General features: G+C 42.2%; 1 protein-coding gene across 1 annotated transcript in view; it reads right to left on the bottom strand.

The window, feature by feature from the left end:
• The window catches only part of LIN9 (lin-9 DREAM MuvB core complex component), a 2,964,607-nt gene that overhangs the window by 2,289,425 nt on the left and 658,215 nt on the right, over positions 1–16,967 (bottom strand). The gene's annotated exons all lie outside the window — the stretch shown is intronic.

The raw sequence follows: 16,967 nt of genomic DNA, 5'->3' as shown, positions 1-16,967 counted from the left end.
AAGGAAGTGGAGCAACCAAGCAGTGAGGTTGAGAGAATGAATGGCTCGGTGCTGCTGACCCGACTGGTGGATCAAAAGATCCGGAACTGTGTCCAGATGCCAGGGCTGCACCAGAAGGTGACGATGTAGTATGGAGCAATGAGGATCAATTTGGCTCAAAGCGGTGGCTTTCTGAATGACTTGTGGAATCAATGGAAAGGAGGAAAAGCATAAAGAAGTCCCGAGGCCAATCCTGGGTTAGAAATAGTGTGAAGTAATCTGGGCACTTGCTGTTTTGAGGGGTAGCGAAAAGATCGCAACAAGGGGTGCCCCACTTCAGAAAAATCTGATCCACTACAGACTGATTGAGAGACCACAGGCATCAGAATAGATCTGCTTAGCCTGTCCGCCAATAGGTCAGAAACCGCTGAGAAGAGATCGCCCATTGCCAAAGTCTGAGAGCTTCTCGACATAAGGGATAGGACCTGGTTCCGCCCTGTTTGTTGATGTGCCAGACCACGGACATGTTGTCCAATAGTCCCTGTGGGAAGAAAGCACTGCTCTCATCTCCAGGACATTTATGTGCAGGTGGTATTCTAGTGGACCATCCTGCCCTGATAATGCCCCCACCCGATCAGAGAGGCATCCGTGGTGACTGTGGCAACTGGAGGAGGGGAACAAATGGTCGGCCCTGCTGAAGAAGCGGGAAGATACCCACCATCGAGATGAGCCCTGCAAGACTGTGTCACTAAGATCTCGTGTCTCATGGGCAGATCGACCACTGCGTGAACAACATCCACTGCAGAGCTAGTGGAAGAAGAACAATGGCTGCAGCCATTAGGCCTAGAACCTTCAAGACAAACCTGGCTTTGACCTTGTTGCTTTGTAACAGAAGCTGAACAAATTTCTGGATGTCCAGAATCCTTTGATTTGTTAGTCTGGCTAACATTTATAAAGGTGATAGATTGGCAAGGCAGCAGAGAAATTCACGAAATTCCTAGACTCTTGCAAAGCTGTAAGGTGTAATCTCTGGACCGAAGAAGCTGATCCCTGGAGGTGGCGGAGAGGAGCCAGTCGTCCAAATAAGGAAACACTTGGAATCCAGGTGAGCTGTGACCACCGCCATGCATTTGGTGAACACTCTGGGGGCTGAAGTGAGGCCGGCAGTGCTCTGAATTGGTAATGACTGGCTCCCAGCCAAAGCGGAGAAACCTTCTGGGCGTCTGTGAATCTTTATGTGATATCCTGAAGGTCTATCGAGCACATCCAGTTGTCCTTGCCCAGAAAGGGCAGAATGGATGACCATCCGAATCTTGCCTTTTGACAGACTTGTTTAGTCTGCTTAGGTCTAGTATTGGTCTCCAATCTCCGTCCTTTTGGGGACCAAAAGAATCTTGAGTAGAAGCCGGATCCTACTTGGTCTGCCGGCACTGTTTGGATGGCTCTTTTTCCCAGGAGTTTTAAACTTCCTGTTTTGCCAAATCCCTTTGACCGGGTGAGATGTCTGGAAGGGAAACCTTCGAGGGGATTTTGTAACCCTCGGATATAATCGACTGTACCCACTTCTCTTGTGATAGGGATTGCCAGGCTACTGGGTACAGCGAAATCCTTCCCGACTGCCTCCAAGGGTGGACAGTCGGGCAACACCTCAGGGATGCTGAAAGGGCTTCTCAGGAAGAGGCTCCCTGTTGCCCTGGTTCTGAGGACCCCCTGCCTCTAGGGCGCCTATTATTGTTACCCCTCTGCCTCTAGGGGTAAACTGACCTTCTGACCCTTGGGATATGGTCTAGAAGGAGTGGAAAACTGCAGAAAGAGTTTTACCGTCTTGTTCACATCTGGTCAAAGTATCCTTCACCTGAGGGCAACACCTGTGCTCGGCCCTGCTGGCTCCATCGGCTGCATAAGATATGAGCAATTCAGGATAGCTAGCTGAGAGGCAATCTTTTCCTGAGCCCCAGCAGCTGAAGGATCCTGGACTACTTCCCCAGTTCCTTGAGAATATCTCGCTGAAGCCTGGTGAAGTGACAAAGGTAATTCAGCGAGCATTGCAAAGGTCGCTGAAGAAAACATCCGCTTTCCATACCTGTCCATGGTCCTAGAATCCTTATTAGGAGGATGGACAGGTACTGAAGGGATCCAGTTCCTTCTTAGTAGTGGCCGCCACCACCATAGCATCCACAGAGACACCTTTGGACAGGAACTGTTTGTCATGAATTTGGATGGTCTCCTGGGGACAGGTTCCACAGAATCTGGAGCCACTACCTGCATGAGTGGGTGAAGGCGGAGACACCCAGGAGGTGGAGGGTCGGGATCCAAAAGCCTCCAGGTATACCGACTCATCCTCGGAGGGGTCAATAGATGGCCAGTTCCCCCTCTGTTTGAGGAGCTCAAGGATGTCTGAAAATGAGACATCCTCAGAGAACCCTCCGACTCATCTAAGTCGGTATCAGATGTAGTAGACTCAGGGGAGTCTGTGTGTTTCCTCTTACGCTCTTCCGAGGGGGTTCACCTGCAGGGTCAGGAGAAACCTTGGAAGAGGAGGAAATTCCCAGTAGGGAAACCTGGGGCGATGGATCCCTGGGCCTGAGAGCAAGAGGCTGGCAAGAGGCTTCTGCAGGCACTGATGAGGGAGGAGCTAGAGGATAGACCGCTGACCAGGCTCAGAGGCCAGGACACTCCTCATCACCTCAAAGGCTCCTCCCGGGAGACCTGAACACACCCGCCAAGAAACAGGAATGGTCGGCTCCAAGGAGAGAGAAGGCTCGAGGCAGATGTCGGCGCCGAGCTAAGCCGAGAGGGAGCGTCGAGCGGTCGGACAAGGGTCCGATGCCACTAGCCCCTCGGAGCCGACAGTGGAAACCCATCCCTCCAAGGAAAGTCTCAAGGAGGAGATCGAAACAGTCGCTGTCCCAAGAACTCTGGTGTGGAGTCGGAGGAGGAATAAGTCGCTGAGAGGCTATGTGGAGCATTTGGGCCAGTGCCTGAGACTTCAACAGCCTGCTTACCACCCTCCAAATCAAATCGTGGTGGCCTGGAAGATCTCAAGATCGATCGGCTCCGATGGCTCCGCTCCGACAAAGAGGAGACCCCGGCGAGTGAGATGGAGGAGCCGAGGATCTTCGACCGATGATAGTGTCGGCCGGCAGCCAGCGGAGCGAACAAGGAGCAGGTAGTCAGGGCACGGGGCCGCCGGAACCCACTACTCTGGCAGAAGAAAGGAGGCTTAGACACTGTAGCCTGAGCCGGTGGCTTAAGAGGTTTTCCTGCCCCTTGCTTAGGAGGAGAACCTTCAGGTTTCAACAAACCTCGGAGGATCAGTTTGTTCCTCCTTTCCTGCAGGACAAAGGCATGACACAACGCACAGGAGTCCTGCAGGTACACACAAGAAGTGTGACCGTCTGTCAGGGACATTTTCTGACAGCACTGGTCACACTTCTTGAAGCCTGAGACCTTGCCTTCCTTAGACATCCTAACAGGATATACACACACAGTCCCCACAAACACACAACTTAATCCCTACACAGACACACAGGAAGGGAATAACTTGGGGAACTAGGCCTGACTAAAACTTTCACTGAAAAAACTATAATAAAAGTTTAAAAAAAAAAAGGAAGGGAATAGGGTGGGCTGTACTAAAAACAGGCTAACCTGACACTGAAGGGAAATTAAACCCCTAACTAACTTTTTTCTTATTTAACAAGAAAAACTTACCTCAGCTGGCAAAGGAGACCTGATCTAAGGTAGTTCCGCCTTGCATCATGGGATATGGGGTTGCCTCGAGCTGGTAAAAGGAGTTCTCGAGCTAAAGCTAACCCATCCAGCAAGAATGAAGGCGAGATTGACAACTTAACATTGACAGTATTTTCAGTAACACAATTCAAAGCACAAAACACAAGCACAAAAGTCTCCTAATTTTGTAAAAAAAAAGGGGGGAATAGTTTCAGTAAAAATGAATGGATACAGCCTAAAAAGTCGTAGACAAGAAATAAATACTAAATTGAAATGTTTAACATATAAAATGGTGCCAGAATTGTGATTTAGATGAAAGAAATATTTTAAAATGCTGCAATCCTACTCAATCACATCAAATAATCATACCCCAAAGAAAAAACTGCAATATCAGCAAGTTTTCCTGTCAAAGCTTCCAAATGAAGCTTTTAATTAACGGACCTTAATATGCTAAAGTAAAAACAAAAATGTATTCAAAGTTTCTAACCAAAGAAACAGTCAAAGTAGGAGAATATACTATATTCCAGCACTGACAGAAAAGGCAGAGGGAAGAAATAAAAACCCAAGAGAGTTTATCTAACCTCAGTAACTAATGTCCAGAGTTAGAAGCAGTTTTCTCAAAGATCCTTTTCTTAATATGGCACTAAGAAATTGAATGGGTCCTGTCTGTAGGGCAGGCAGAAAGCAGGGAGAGGAGTTCTGAGCACTGACAGAATGCCAGTGATAGGGTAGTAATGCTCTACTCCCCATATGCCAGTAATGCAGTGCGTTTGTTGAACACATTCATGCTTCATTTCCACTACTGCCTTCCAAACCCTACTATTTAGCATTTAATCTGATGGTCCCACTGAATTCTAAGCATGTTACTAAAAGTTATAACTCTGGGCTCATGAGCTATCAGTCTTTAAAAAAATCAGTACATAAAAATGACTTGAATAAAGTGACACTATGAAACTCTTAAACAAAGATTATACAATAGTGTTGAGAATACAACAGTTTACATACCTGTGAAATCAAAGAAAACTTACTTTACTTGAGCAGCATTAGACCATGAATTATACAAGAAAAAAAGAACATGGCAAATATGGAAGAAGCACCATAGTCAACAGATTAAAAAGAGCTTAAATTGTTGCAGGGAGATGAAACAATTGATAAGGTATAAAAAAAAAGACATGGCAATATATTGGCTAAAATTCTAGTAATCCAGACCAAAATGAACTCCGGACGTAAGGCAGGTGCAAAGGACAAAAAGCAAACACAAAATCAAGAAAGGAGGCCAGCACCAAGAGTGATAACTCGGTTTATTCCAAATAGTGACAAATCAGATAACTCGGTTTATTCCAAATAGTGACAAATCATTTGTCACTATTTGGAATAAACCAAGTTATCGCTCTTGGTGCTGGCCTCCTTTCTTGATTTTAAAAATTCTAGTAAGAAAATGCATTATAAATACACAAGCTACAATAATATTTTAACATGCAAGTACATTAGAATCAAATTACATTAAAAAGGAACCCACAGAAATTGCAAATGCATTTAAGCATTTTACAAATAATTTGGATAATGCAAGAAGTCACTTCAGAATGGAGTTTGATAGGAGTAATGCAACCCCTTGTCCAAACATAACATGATATTTTGAGATCAGCACTTAATAAAAAGAAAAGATCTGTTACAAATGGCCCCAAAATATTCCTGCTGTACTAATGAGCTTAAATCAAGTTGTGGAAGAAATTTACAGTGACCCCAATATAAAAAAAAATGGAAATAAAAAAGATGTACAAAATTAGAAGCCTCTCAAGCCTGACATTAGGTTTAGGAAAATGTTTTGAAATATGCACAATTGATATTTTTAATAATTACAATTCAGCTTTAAAGGACACTAAAATATTACAAAATTAGCTAGTTTTATTTTTTTTATGATGACACCAGAGATGTTCGTCACATTGATCATTGATACAGTAGCCTTAGCTATATGGGTTACATCCTGCCAAGGGTATAACATCAGCCAGTTTCCAAACCTTCAGGGCACCTTCCACACACCCAAAGTTTCAGGCAGCTCAAGCTGACTGATTAATACACAAGCTTGGGCATGAAGTCCTTCAGAGCTTCACTGTCACGAAAGAGTACATTCCCCTGATACTTTCATGGATCCATTATCAGCATGTGCGTTCCTTTGCTGGGCAGATAAGTTCCCATTGGGGGAAAACAAATTTCATTTTCGTAATTTTGCTGATATTTTACTACTTTCGTTGTGGCGGCCCCTAACCAGGAAAAGCCAAAAGAAGAAAGTACAGTTGTGTACACTTACCATAAATGTAGATGTTCGAGAGTATTCACTATTGCAGTCATCACACTTGGGTTATCTGCCTGCAGGTAGCCCTCAGTCAGCTCAAATACCAGAGTCTTAGGATTTCTGTGCCGGACACTGTCGCCTCACCCATGACGTCAGATCGTCAGCAGTATAAAATATGCAGCTAATGCCATTACATCAGTTTTTCTTGGCCCAGATGTCAAGAGCCCCCAAAATAGGAAGCAATCAAATGGTGTGGAACACTGCCAGTAAAAAGTAAATACCATTTCCATAAGTTATGGGCAAAAAAGAGGATAGGTAAGAAAGTACTGAAAGACAGGGGGTCGGAGAGAGGGTAACCAGGACTGCAACAGTGAATACACTCGAACATCTACATTTATGGTAAGTGTACACAACCGTACTATATTCTTCATGTTTCACTGTTGCAGTCATCATACATGGGTTGATTTCCAAAGCTGAGGAAGGATGGAGGCAGTCAAGTAGTAGTAGGGCTGGCTAGCAGGTCTTGTAAGACTGTTGTGGCAAATCCAGCTCTGGATTTAGAAAAGATAAGTGGTAATGCTTGGTGAAGGTGTGTACAAAACTCCAGGTTGCAGCTTCCAGGATGTCCCTGGTAGGGACTCCCCTGAGAAAAGTTGTAGAGGCTGAGGTAGCCCTAGTGGAATGAGGCCTGATCCCCTATGGGGTAGGTTTTCCATGGTGTTTGTAGCAGAAATGGATGCAGTGTGCTATCCATTTAGAAATGGTCCATTTTGAAATGGCCTTGCCCTCTGCGCCTGTAGCAAAGCTGACTAGCAGCTGGTCAGATTTTCTGAGAGGTTTAATCATATCAAGGTAGAACCTGAGCTGTCTGTGCACGTCCAAGGAGTGCAGGATCCTTCCCCCATTATTCTGACGAGTAGGAAAAAAGGTTGGCAAATGGATGGATTGGTTTAAAGCCACACTGTATACCACCTTGGGCATAAAAGATGGGTTAGTCCCGAGGGAAACCCTGTCCGCATGGAAGATAATGAAGGGTTCCCAAAGCCACAAGGGCCTGTAACTCAGACACTCTTCTTGCCGAAGTGATGGCTAGCAGTAAGACTGTTTTCCAAGAGAGGAATTTTAACTCTGCTGTAGCACCAGGCTCAAATGGGGGAAGCGTGAGCTTCTCTAGTACAAAGTGGGAGCTCTCCTTGGGGGTCATAAATTGTTAGCTCCTCTCAGGAACTGTTTGATCAGAGGGTGAGAGAAGAGAGGTGGCTCAGTATTGTAATGAGCTGAGATGGTAGAGGAATGAATCTTAATTGATGAGAAGGATAGGCCTTTGTGGAGCAGCTCTGCTAGGTAATCTAGGATTTGAGGCAAGGAGGGCACGGCTGTGTCCTTCCCTTGAGAGTGGCTCCAACAACAGTATCTATTCCACTTTTCTGAATAGGATTTCCTAGTACTGGGCCTCCTGGCCTCAAGGATAACATCCAGCACCTGTTTGCTGAGGGTTGCTGGTGATGTATTCAGGAAATAATGTATGTCCAAAAACAACAGAGTTACGTATAATCACAACATTTATTTACAGCAAAGCTTTCGGGTGTCCACTTCCTCAGTACTACAATAAAAACATTTCATGAATCAATTATATATTAAAAACAATCATGTGACACAGTCAACCAATAAGAACAACATTTCAATAAACAATTATAAGATCTCAGTTCAGTGCAATTTATGTTGCTTTTTAGTTAAAACAGGCTTCAAACTTACTGTGCTATTAATTCCTGGGTAAACATCTGCTTGCAATCTTGTTATCCAACAATACTTTATATACTCCAGTATGTTATTAATGTCACCCTCTCTCATGTCCTTCTTTATTGTCTTTAATACTCTAAATTTAAAGGTATGGTTATTAGTATTATTATTTATATGTTTTGCCAATGCATTGGTGGATATATCCCTTCTAATTTCTGATTTGTGTTCTATGATACGGTCCTTTAATTTTTTACTGCTTTTACCTACATAAAATGAGGGACATTTAGTGCAAGTGGCCAAATAGACTATAAGTTGTATTGCAGTTAGCATAGCAATCAAAATTATAGTTATATCTAGTGACTGGATGAATAAATTTAGTATCCGATGTCACATCTTCGCCACTGCTACTATTCTCATTGGGTCCAAAATCTTTATAGCATAATTTCTGCTTGAGATTTCTTTCATTTTTATATGCAAAATATGCAGGGCTAGCAGGATGAATACTGATGTGGATAATTGCCTTAAACAAATGGAAGAGCTTAAACAAGAATTTTTAGATAGGGGCTATGATATGGAAATTATGAACACCTCAATACAGAATGTTATGGAAGAGAAATCGGATATAACAGCTCCATTTTTTAGTGACAGAAGGCAAGCAGTGACATACAGTAATACTAGGAACCGAAGACTTAGATATGTCACAACCTATAATACTAGATCTAGAGGAATAGAAAACATAGTACAAAAGAATTGGAATATTCTATTGTCAATGCCCGAGCTTAAAAATATTATAACTGAAAGACCATATTTTGCATATAAAAATGAAATAAACCTCAAGCAGAAATTATGCTATAAAAATTTTGGATCCAATGAGAATAATAGCAGTATTACAACTAATAGGAAAGGTACAATTCCCTGTCATAACTGTAGTTGTTGCAAAGATGTGACATTGGATACTAAATTTATTCATCCAGTCACTAGATATAACTATAATTTTGATTGCTATGCTAACTGCAATGCAACTTATATAGTCTATGTGGCCACTTGCACTAAATGTCCCTCATTTTATGTAGGTAAAAGCAGTAAAAAATTAAAGGACCGTATCATAGAACACAGATCAGAAATTAGAAGGGATGTATCCACCAATGCATTGGCAAAACATATAAATAATAATACTAATAACCGTACCTTTAAAGTTAGAGTAATAAAGATAATAAAGAAGGACATGAGAGGGGGTGACATTAACAACATACTGGAGAATATAGAGTATTGTTGGATAACAAGATTACAAGCAGATGTTTACCCAGGAATTAATAGCACAGTAAGTTTGAAGCCTGTTTTAACTAAAAAGCAACATAAATTACACTGAATTGAGATCTTCTAATTGTTTATTGAAATGTTGTCCTTATTGGTTGGCTGTGTCACATGAGTGATTGTTTTTAATATATAATTGATTCATGAAATGTTTTTATTGCAGCACTGAAGAAGGAGGAACCCGAAAGCTTTGCTGTAAATAAATTTTGTGATTATACGCAACTGTTTTCTTTTTGGGCATACTTTGTTTTTTATTATTGAACACAGCTTACCACAGTGATTTTCTTTGTGTTTGCAGGTATTCAGAAAATAAGCCAGGCTGCCAAGTTCAGGGTTTGCAGCTGACGATGTAAAATCTGTCCCTCCTGCTGGGACAACAGAGAGGGGGTCTGATGTAGGTGCCAGGGTGGCACAGCTGTCAGACTGTGTAGGAGTGGGTACCAGTGCTGGCCTGACCAGTCTGGTGCAATAAGGATTGTCCTGGGCCTGTCCTGTTTGATCTTGAGGAGTACTTCTGGAAGGAGAAGCAGAGGGGGAGAGGCATAGATTGAGAGGTTTTCCCATGTGAAGGATAGGGCATCCATTTTCCAAAATTGGCTGTGGGGAATTCTAGTCCAAAATTTGCTTAGTTCATGGTTTTGAGGGGACACAAAGAGGCCCACCTCTGGTGTCCCCCCACCTGTGCATTAGAAGTTTGAATGAGTTTGGTTCCAGTTTCCACTTGTGTGGGTCCATTAGATTTCTGCTTAAGTCATCTGCCAGTGAATTTTGTTTGCCTGGCAGGAATTGATCTTGCAGGTGCCACCTACAAGCTATGTTCCACAGAGCCATGGCTAACCTGCAGAGTGGGTAGGACTGAGTTCCCCCCTGCTTGTTTATGTACCACATAACTGTGGTGTTGTCTGTCTATCAGGAGTTATCCTGGCAGGATAAGGTATTTGAGGGCTGTCAGTGCATTCTGTACAGCTAACATTTCTTTTTGACTGATATGCAGGTGAATTTGTCCTGGGCTCCATTTGCCTGCCATGTGAGCCCCCCATGCATAGTCTGATGCATCTGTTGTCAGAGTTTGGATGGCGGGGGGGTTGTGAGAAAAGGAGTCCCTTGTTGTGGTTGCAAGCCTCTGCCCACTAAAGGAACTCTGTCCTTAGGCAAGGTATGATAGGAATCCCGGTTTCCAGATCCTGGGAATGTTGACACCAGATACTAAGTACCACTGACATTTCCTCATAAGCAGTCTTGCATATGGAATGAGTAGAATACATGAGGCCATGAACCCTAAGGCTTGCAATATTTTTCTTGCAGATAGCTGGGTTTGGGTGGCCAGTAGTTTGAAATAAGTTGTCAAAAACAAAAACTGCTTTTCTGGAGTGAGGAATGCCATCTGGGAAGTTGTGTTTAAGCTTGCTCCCAGGAATACAATCTTTTGGCTGAGTACCAGATGTGATTTATTTTCGTTGATGGTATACCCCAGAGAAGTTAGGAGTCTCTTTACAAGAAGTAAAGTAAGTAAGAAGTGCTGAAGTACAATTCCTGACTGTCTGCCTGAATCAGGCAATCGTCCAAGTATGGGTAAATTTGAATATTTCTCTGCCTGCGGTAAGCAATGGCTGGAGCCAGGCACTTTGTGAATACCCTGGGCACAGTAGATGAGCCAAAGGGAAGTGCAGAGAATTGATCGTGCATACACAGCCTGCCCTGAAACGTCGATATTTCGTAGCCTGCCTTGAAACGTAGATATTTCCTGCAATATTCCCTTATGGGGATGTGCAGATAAGCTTCTTTTAAGTCTAGGGTGACTAGCCAGGAGTCCTTGGCTAGCACAGGAAGGAGCTGCTGGAGTGTAAGCATTTTGAATTTTGGTACCAGCAGGAAGGTGTTTAGGGATGACAGATCCAGAATAGAGCGCCGAGAGTTCTCTTTCCTGGGCACCAGGAACAGCCTGGAGTAGAAACCCTGTCCCCTTTGCTCTGTTGGCACAGACTGAATAGCCCTGATACTGAGAAGAGAAAGTACTTGCTTTTGGGCCTCTGTCCACTGGTTTGGAGGAAGGTTTGGCAATCCTCTTGGGGGTTGGCAGAGTGTGGAAATAGAATCTATATCTCTGGAATAAAATGTTTAAGACCCATCGGTCCTGGGTAATACACTCCCAGTTTTTTGTATGCAGGGCGTGTTTTCCTCCCAAGGGTGCAAGTACTTGGGCATGGCTGGCAAGGATTAAGGACAAGTCATTGTGAACTTTTTCCATAGAGGGATGGCTTACCACTCCCAGTTTTTGAGGAGGGAGCACTCCATTGTTTAGATCTGTGCATATCCTGAGACTGTGGCCTTTGTGGTCTATTGCCTCTGGGTTTGGGCTGAGAAGGTCTGGAAGGGATTGGAAAAGACCAGTTTTTAGAAGGCCAATGCCTACTGAATCTAGGTGGCTCTACCTGTAAGAAATCTTTAACAGTTTGCATGGATTTAGCTTTTTCCTCCATCTTTTTAAGAACTTGGTCTGCTTTACAGCCAAACAAACATTCTTGGTTTAATGGAGCATCAAGAAAATTTGCCTTGACATGATCTGGCAAGATTTGTTCCTTCAGCCAAGAATGCCTTCTCAGAACAGACACAGTGACAGCAGCCCTGCAAGATGCTTCTAAGGCATCAAAACCACACTGCAAAGTATGTTTACCAACTTGGTTTGCAGAATGCATTAAGTCTTGTAAGTCCTTATTTTCTGCACAATCAGGAATCAACAACATTTTTTGTTTAATTAGATCAATAATATGCTGCTGGCACTTCAACATGTGAAACTGACATTTTAAAGCCCTGATGGCAAGAGTTGCAGAGGTATGAACCTTCTTACCCCATCTGTCTAGAGCCCTAGAATCCCAGTCCGAAGGGGTAGGGCTTTTGGCTGTAGAAGCATTAATACCCTTAGTTCCCTGGGAAATGGTCTCTGGATCCACAGTGGGATTTTTAAAGAGAAATTTGAGAGAGTCCTGTACTCTGTAGTATCTGTAAGACTTTCTAGGAGCAGGTGGTAAAGTATCAGGGGTGAGGCTGGATTCCATGAAGACATCATCTACAATATCCAGGACAGGAGGAATAGCTGAGGCAAGTCTAAAAATTCCCTGAGTCTTTTTTTTGGACTGTGGGTAGTCCTGGCATTCCCATTGGAAATGCTCTTTTAGGGTATGCAAGGTTTCACCAAAAGAAAGGTCGTCTGGGTGAGGAGGCTGAGAGAATTGAATCTTCTTCATCTAAGTCCTCATAGGTAGATAAGGGTATGTCCTGGTAATCACAGGGGTCAGAGTCATCAGACTCATGGTCTGAAGAATCAGAAGGAAAATCAATTCTTCGTCTTTTAGAGGGGGAAGGCTGGCTTCCCCCTATTAAAGTAATAAGGTCTTCAGCCATTCTAAGCATTTGTTTCTGTAGCATGGGAGCTTGAGAATGTGCTTTGGTCATTGGTTTCCTAGGCGTAGTGCGAACTATGGGCCTGAGAAATTTGGTAGATTTAGTCATTAACGATGTAGTCTGTTTGATACGAACATCAGAAGGGTCTGAATACACCCTCAGAAGCCAGTGCCTGCACAGCGGCTTCGGACACATCCAAGGTAGAGACAACAGCAGGTTCCATAGTCGAAGCATCTCGCGGCATACCGTACTCCAAATGGGTCTCAGTAGAGGCCTGCGACACTGTAGAAGTGGGTAACAGGGGCTGTGAAAGCACCTGAGTACCGGCGGACTGGCGACTAGCTTAATAGAAGCGTTGTCTGCAGTTTTGGACCTATGCAGTCTGTCTTTATCTTTGCATTTTTTTTCAGATCGGTAGTCGGATAGCTTTCCGAAGCCATTTCAGAATATGGAGAACGACAGCGAAAGAATTTAGAGACAAAAATAGCCCAAAGATGAATAGTTTAAGTGTTGAACAAGGTACAAAACCGGCAGCGAGGGACATCGTGGTCTGGGCCTAAACAGGTGACGCAGTAAGAATGAAAATCTCTGTGAGGTATTTGCTTTCCATAGGCAAGACAATTGTTAACTTTTTCTGATATCAGTTAGAGCAAGAAAAAAGGATCCCCAATGGAGTACTTAGCTTTAGACGACTTCAGGTTTGAAACTCAAAAAAAGAAAATTTCAGGTAGCTGCCAACCGGCACCTACAAACTGCTTCTGCTTCAGGCTCCCGCGCGGCAAGAAAAGCTGATGTAATGGCGCTGGCTGCATGTCTTATACCCCTGACAACCTGACGTTATGGATGAGGCGACAGCATCCAATGTAGGCTGACTGAGGGCTACCTGCAGGCAGATAACCCAAGTGTGATGACTGCAGTGAAACACGAAGAACATGTTGATGTTTTACTACTTTCTTCTTCAGGAAAGTTATTTTACAGCCAAGAGTATTGTGCTTTCCTCAGGACTGTAATGTACTTTTAAATGGAGGACTCTTTTTCATGTCAGTTTATGAGTGATGTAAAGTAAAAGAAAACATCTTTTCTGTGGAGAAATTGTGTTTATTTTACTTCTGTGGTGCTGGTGCTGGCATAGTGTTTTAAGGTGCTTTTTACTGTATTTTTCTGCCAAAACATTAACTTTTCTGGACTGGCAGTGTTTACCAGCAATTGCTGCTGGTCTTCCCCAGGAAGGAGGCACCCTTACTGGCTTGACCATGAAACCATGTCCCATGGTCAGTCCTCCTTCCACCCACAAAAAGAAAAGGTTAGGCAAACAGCCTTTCCCAGCACAGCAGGCTAGCAATTTGCCTCAGGTGAAAGTGAGCGACTGCTTTGGCCTTTCGTTGCACCTCATACCACTCATTCTTTTACTCCAGATCCCTCAGGTGTAGCACCTACAGCCAACAAAGACCAGTGGTTAGCCATGTCTTCAGCAGCTGTTTGGGTTTCCTCTCTGGGCAACGGAGTGCCACTCAAGTCAGTGCTGGGAAGGTGTTTCTGTTGTGTTAGAATGCTGTTTCCATCCCTTGGGAAGCTGCTGATGCCATTTACACAGTTGGCCCCATTTTTCCAGTCAAAATGGACCAGAAGACCAAGGCTGTATCTACTCAATTTTTTTTTTTGAATAAGAGTAATCTACTGGTTCTGGGCTCATGGTTTAATTCAGGATATTGATCTTTCTTGTAAAGAAGCTTCTAGTAAAAGAAAGGAGGATTTCCTTTTTTCCTGAAAAGATTTAAGATTCTGAATCTGAAGAGGAAGATGCACAGACGGATACATGTTTTTTTCCCTCATATATCTGATTCAGACTCATAGGACAGCTTAGTTTCTGATTCTCCCCTGTGGGGGGGTTCTCTTTCTCTGAAACTATTGCTAGAATATACCAGTGTTTTCAGTGGGGGGACAATGAGGATTCTTAGTCCCTCGTTGTTAGAGAAGGATGTTCCAGAACTTACACCCATTCCTCCTGTTCTGTCTGTTTTAGAGGGTGCATGTGTTACTGCCTGCAAATTTGTCTGATGGTCAGTCAGCTGCCTCTAGAAAGGTAGATTGGATGTATAAAGTTCCTCAAGTCTTTTAAACTTCTAAACATTATTCACAAACCTGACCCAGCAGCTATAGCTTTACCATTGTGACTAAGCACTTAATTCCAACCTTACTTTTTCTGATAAGAATGGGACATTTATTGATAGGTATGAGAAAAAGTGGATATTCCTGCAACTTGGATTTTCAGAATTTGGAACTGACAGACTCTTATGTCAACGTTTGTTCTGCAAATTGCAAAAGTATGATGAATGTTTTACCTGTAGTTTCTTCCTGTGAGGAAAACCTGTTTAGCTAACTTAAGTCTCCTCTACAGCACAGGTCGCTGCTCAATGTTTAGAGTGCGTGTAAGAAGTTGATTCTTCTTTCCAGGACTATGGCCACTGTAGTACCATTTTGACGAGGTGTATATGGCTGCATTCTCAGAACCTCCCAGATAAGGTTTAAAATGAGATTTTAAATTCTCTTTTGGATAGAGATTTAGTGTTTGCTCCCTTTGCTGCAAAGGTGATCAAAATCTGAGGCGAAACAGGTAGGCTGATCCAGGGAATCTTTAAAACTACATTAGTTAAGTATGTTGGTAATTGCTAAGTTTGTTTCCTCAAAATAATTATTTTTTATTATTAATTCTTATATATGTCACAAATTACTTACTGGGATGATAGGATGGGTTTACAGTTTAGTAAGGATACGTGAAAACAACTTGGACACCATGTAAAGAAATCAGTAAATCTTTCTTTACTTGCATTATCAGGAGTGAGTAGTTATAAAGATTTAGGTGTAATGGCTGCAAATTTTTCCGTTAATCAACATGTTCAGCTAACCAGATATAAGGCACGAAAACAAATGGGTTTCATGATTATGAATATAATCACTGGAAATGGAAATTGTCTTTTTTTTTTTTTAAAACAAGAAACATCTTCATTAAATTACAACATATGGCATAGGCAATCTTACACTTAAACAAATGAAAACATACCATACTGAGAACTTCAGTTGCAAACATTATACATTACAAACCATGCTGACACAACTGTAGTTGCAAACATTATACATCACGTATCTATACAGTCATTGTTAAACATTATATAGCTCACTCATATCCTGCCTTCTTTTAAACCTTATTCCTCTTCGGCGTGTATTATTCCCAAAATTTCCATTTTTTTTCCTATGTAATTTGCTCCTTCCCTTTTCTAAAGATCCCAATTCCAGTTGTTTTAACTCGATTATATTCACTCCTACTAGTAAAAGTTGGTTTAGACTTTGATTTCCATTCCCTAGTAATTGGGTTTTTTTTGGCAGCCACCATAATTAGGCTTAGCAAGGCCTTACTAGGTCTAGGCAATTCCGATTCTGTATCATAGATAAAAAAATTAATTACACCAATTTGCTCACCCAGTATCTGACAGAGCAGGCTGCAGTGAATCTTTAAAGTGTGCCAACTCCTTACACTCCAAGAAAATATGTTTTCAGCTACCTCTTTCTTCCCTATCACACCTCCAACATTTGCTGTCTACCGGAGAAAAAATTCTTTGGAGTCTACTTGGAGTATAAAAACACCTATGTAAACACCTCAATGCAAAGACCCTAAATCTTCTAGACTTTGTTGCACATTTGGAAGACCGATATATATCCCCCCAGTCTTCCTTGGTGAATTGCTTATCCAGTCTCTCATCCCAATCCTTTCTAACCTCATCTGACAGATTCTTATACTTATCAAGCAATATTTTATATGCTCTAATAATTCCTCTCAACGGCAACTTCTATTCTTGATTCTACTAGAAGCTTTACCAGTGCCGGTCCTTAGTTTAGGACCCCCCTATTTCTTTCTCTTTGACTACACTCTGATAGAAACGAAAATTGTCTTATATTATAAATCAGATGTAAAGTCCCTTGAAATCAAAGGGCAAAAAATCCAGGCTGAGAAGGATTCCAAAATAACAGCAAAGAATCCACAGATATACGTGCAGGTACCAGTTTATTCACAGAAGACACGAGCGCTTTCACAATAGCTTCTTCAGGTGTAACTTCTCCATGAAAATACACACCTTATATACTCTACCTAATTAATCCAAACAATCAATTAACATACTAAAACATTTTTAAAAAGATATTACACCTAAAGACATGAATAAATAAATGTTACCCAACTGAAATGCATACATGTATAATGCTAGTACAATAAATAATGGACAGTGAATTATAATTGATAGTGAACTATCCATGTATATATATGTATATAATTATAAAAATATAAATATATATATAAAAATATTGTGAGGCTCAGGTCTACTTTTGGGCATGGCCTCAATGAATGCATTCCTATTAAGCCTGTACTTCGTAGCAGACCATTGAATAGATGAATTTTGATATATTTTTAAGTATTTTTAAATATAAATGTAGATATATTTATATTTATAATTTTGTT

Source organism: Protopterus annectens, chromosome 1.part2 (genome assembly GCF_019279795.1).
Source record: "Protopterus annectens isolate FY-2018-M chromosome 1.part2, PAN1.0, whole genome shotgun sequence".
Taxonomy (NCBI): domain Eukaryota; kingdom Metazoa; phylum Chordata; order Ceratodontiformes; family Protopteridae; genus Protopterus; species Protopterus annectens.
Note: the sequence above shows the minus strand (reverse complement) of the source record. Positions and strands in the feature narration are given on the sequence as shown.